Here is a 4168-nt window from a genome sequence, read left to right as displayed (position 1 = left end):
GACGGGCGCTGGTGGAGGAGCGCGCGGGCTCCCAGGACCCTGTGGTCGCTGCGGCCCCGGGCTTCCCCGCGGCGCCGAAGCGGCCCCGGAGGGCGGCCGAGGCCAAGCGGCGGGAAGCCCAAGCTCCTCCCTCTCCAGGGCTACATTTGGAGGAGTTGTATACGGGCCCCCCCCCCCTGCACCCCCGCCGCGAGGCCGGATCAGACCCCGGAGTCTGCGGAGAGCAGGGAGCGCACGCCAGGCCCGGAGCGAGGGAGGCGGGGACCCACGGGCCCCGAGAAGTGCGTGCGAGCTGAGTCTGGAGGGCTGCTGGGGAGGCGCCTTTATTAAACGCCTACTGTGAGCCAGGCGCGAAACACTTTATAAAACTTTTTGCAAAAGTCTCTGACTGATTTCATCAGGTCTAAGGTGACGTCTATCTGGCACTGAGGAACAGTCCTCAAGTTAGGCCCAGGTTTTTACTTTCCAGTTTTAAGGTTTTGTTGTTTTTACGGTTTCTTTGACTTAGGCATGGTTTCCCTTTGACAGGACTAAGAAACGTAAAATCACCTGTCATCCAACTTGTGACCAATTCCATCACTGCTTTCCTAACTGAAATGGCAGGAAATTAAATTAATGTGTTTCTGCCGCAATTACCCAGACTCCTGAATTAGCCACAGAAAACTTCTCCAGGTGTCTGTTATGAACGCATCAAACTGGTACAATATTACTCGGAAGACAAAAGCAGTCCAGATAACCTTGTTCAGTGAGTGACCCTGTCTAGGATAGTCAGTATCAGTGGGTGAAGCGTGCGCGTGCCCCAAACGTGCAACGGACACGCAGGGGATCTGGCGTGTGGTCCACGCTGGAGGAAGTGCTCTGTGTGGGGAGCTCCCAGATGCCCCTCTTTGCAGACCTATCTGAGCCTGCCTGTCGCCTTGGCTAGTTCACCATTCATGAACAACCAGCTCAGGGCATGCTCACAAAGCTAATAACAGTTATCATTTATATAGTATCTGCTTTGTGCAAGGCTCCAAACTAAGAACATCAGATCCTCACAATCACCCTGGAAAGTAGGTGCTATTATTATTGAGGAAATCGAGGCAAACAGAAGTTAAGTGACTGGCCTTAGGGTCACATAGCTAGTATGTACTTGAGGGCATATTTTAATTCAGGGCTTCCAGACCCCGGGACTGCTAGACAATCCACAGTACCGTCTAGCTGCCTCTTAGCTTTATCTCTTTTCTCTCTGTGTTCTCTCAGTTACCTCCCAGGTGCCCATGGCTCTATCATCTCTAATGCAGAAGACACCCTTGAGCTCCAGTCCTTCATTATATTGCCTACTAGACATTTCCTTTTTTTTTTTTTTTTTTTGGTTTTGCTTTTTGGATGGGGGAAGGGTAGGGCAATTGGGGTTAAGTGACTGCTCAAGGTCACACGGCTAGTTGTGTGTGTGTGTGTGTGTGTGTGTGTGTGTGTGTGTGTGAAGTGTCTGAGGCCGGGTCCAAACCCAGGTCCTCCTGACTCCAGGGCTGGGGCTACTCACTCTACCACCTAGCCACCCCTAGACATTTCAAAGTGCATTTCCAATACACACCTCAAACATGCCCCAAAGAAAACTTTGGAGATCTTTCCTCAAAAACTTATCACTGCTGAACTTCCTCACTTCTGTCAGAAAGACCACCATCCTTCCAGACACCCAGTTTAAAAACCTACGTGTATCCTCAATGTACTCTCTCACCCCACATGTACAATTGCTAAGTCTTGATTCTATTTCTACATCTGTCCTCTTCAGTCTCCTCACACAGCCATCACCCTAGTTCAGACTCTTGTCAACTCTTGACTAGATTATTGTAGTGGCCTCCCGGATCTCCTTGCTTTCCTCCCTCAGCTATCAAAATAACTTTCCTTAAGTCTGGGTCTTATGTCTCCTAACTACTCAGGAAACTCCAGTGGCTTTGTTACCTCGAGGATCAAACATAAATCCTGCTTTTTGACATTTAGAGCTTTCACATCGTGACCCCTTCCTATCTACAAGTCCCTTTATACATTAATCCTCTTCACATATTTCATTACATAGTATGTAGTATGTACTTGAGGCCATATTTTAATTCAGGGCTTCCAGACCCCGGGACTGCTGGACAATCCACAGTACCGTCTAGCTGCCTCTTAGCTTTGTCTCAACATAGTCATACTTGCCTTTTTACACTTTTTTTCATCCTATAGGACACTATATCTCCCCTTTCTTGTGCTTTTGCATGGACTCTTCCCCCAAGCCTGGAAGGCTGGCTCTCCTCACTTCTTGGCACCTCAGATTTCTTTCTTAATTCAGCTTAAGCATTACCTTCTGTAGGAGACCTTTCCCTGTCCTAGTCTTTTCTCCTGAAACTACTATGCATTTTGTATTTGTATCATATTCTGTATAAACAAATGTATATTTTGGAATATAAATTCTTTTAGGGCAGGGTGTATTTCACTTTTGGCTTAGTCAGACAATAAACATTAAGCACTTGTTATGTTCAGACACTCAGCAAAGTTCTGGGGAATACAAAGGAAGCAAAAACCAAACTCTCCCTGCTCTTGAGGTACTTATTTTCTAATGGAAGATAAATATGTAAATTATTAGGAGGATGCAAGATATATAGAGTATTATAGATGAAGTTAATCTCAAAGGGGAGGGCAATAGCAGCTATGGAAATGGGGAAAGGCTTTCAAAAGGTAGAATTTGAGCTGGGTCTGGGAGGAAGGAAGGTAATCAAGAAGCAGAGTCCAAAATGGGGGCAGATGATTCCAGATTTGGGGGACAGCCAGCGCAAAGGTACAGAGATTGCAGATTGTCATGTTTGAGGAGATATAAGAAAGCCAGTATAGCTGGACTGTAGAGTTTGGGGAGAAAGTAAGGTATAAAAAGGCTGGAAAGGTAGAAAGGGACCTTGTTATGAAGGGTTTTAAGTGCTAAACAGAAGACTTTATATTTGATCCTGGAGGTAAAAGGAAGCTACTGGAGTTCATTGGGGGACGAGGGGGGAGAGAAGGAAGGCTGGGGGGACACATGGGTAGATCTATACTATATAAAAGTCACTTTGGCAGATGAATGGAGGATAAATTGGAATAGGGAGAGGTCCAGGCAAGACCTAAGAGCCTGAACTTGAGTTGTGGCTGTATGAGTAGAAAGAAAGGGACACATGAGAGATGGTATGTGAAGTAAAATGACAAGTCTTGGCAACAGGCTGAATATGTGAGGGGAATGGGAGAAAGGAGTCAAGGGATTACACTGACGTTGTGGGTCTGAGTAATTGGGAGGATGCTGGTGCCCTTGCTAGTGATAGGAAAGTTCAGAAGAGGAGAGGGTGTGGTTTGGGGGCATGCTGTATTTGAGATGCCTATAGGACATTAGTACAGTTGTCTGAGAGGTAGCTGGAGATCCATGAGTAGCTCAGGAGAGAGACTTGGGCTGATTATATAGATCTAGAGGTGAGAAGTGATGATTGAACACATGAGCATATAACGAGTGGGGAACCTGCGGCCCTTGAGGCCACATATGGCCTTCTAGGTCCTTGGGTACAGCCTTTTGACTGAGTCCAAGTTTTATGGAACAAATCCCTTTTTTTTTTTTTTAAGGGAATTTATTCTGTGAGGTTTGGATTCATTCAAAGGTTCACACTTGAGGACCCAGAGGGCCACACGTTGAAGGTTCCCCACCCCTGGTGTAAGATCACCAAGAGAGATGGTAGACCCAGGATGAGAGCCTTGGGGAACACCCAGAGTTAGGGGGCCTGACATGATGCAGAATCAGTTAAGAAAATTGAGAAGGGCAGTTGGACAGATAGGAGGGAAATAAGGAGAACAGTATCATGAAAACCTAGAATGGAGAATAACCAGAAGAGATGGTGTTTTTCAGTGTCAGTTACTACCAAGATTAAGGATAATCAGGATTAAGAAAAGGTCATTAGATCTGTATTCTCAGTGCTTTACAGTGTCCAGGACATAAAAGGTGTTTAATAAATGGCTGTTGATTCTGAAGCCACAAAGGTCTCCTAAAAAATTAACACTAGAGAGATGAGCAAAGGAACAAAGTTAAAATTATACTTTACTTATCAAACCTATATAAAGTGAATAAATTTTCAGTGAACACCAGAGGAGTGCCAAATATTTTGTTAAATGAAGTATCCTTTGACAAGATAAAGAA

The sequence above is a fragment of the Petaurus breviceps genome, unplaced genomic scaffold (genome assembly GCF_028583685.1).
Source record: "Petaurus breviceps papuanus isolate PSGF00001 unplaced genomic scaffold, PetGlider_PUasm1.0 80, whole genome shotgun sequence".
NCBI lineage: Eukaryota > Metazoa > Chordata > Mammalia > Diprotodontia > Petauridae > Petaurus > Petaurus breviceps.
This window is presented reverse-complemented; position numbering follows the sequence as displayed.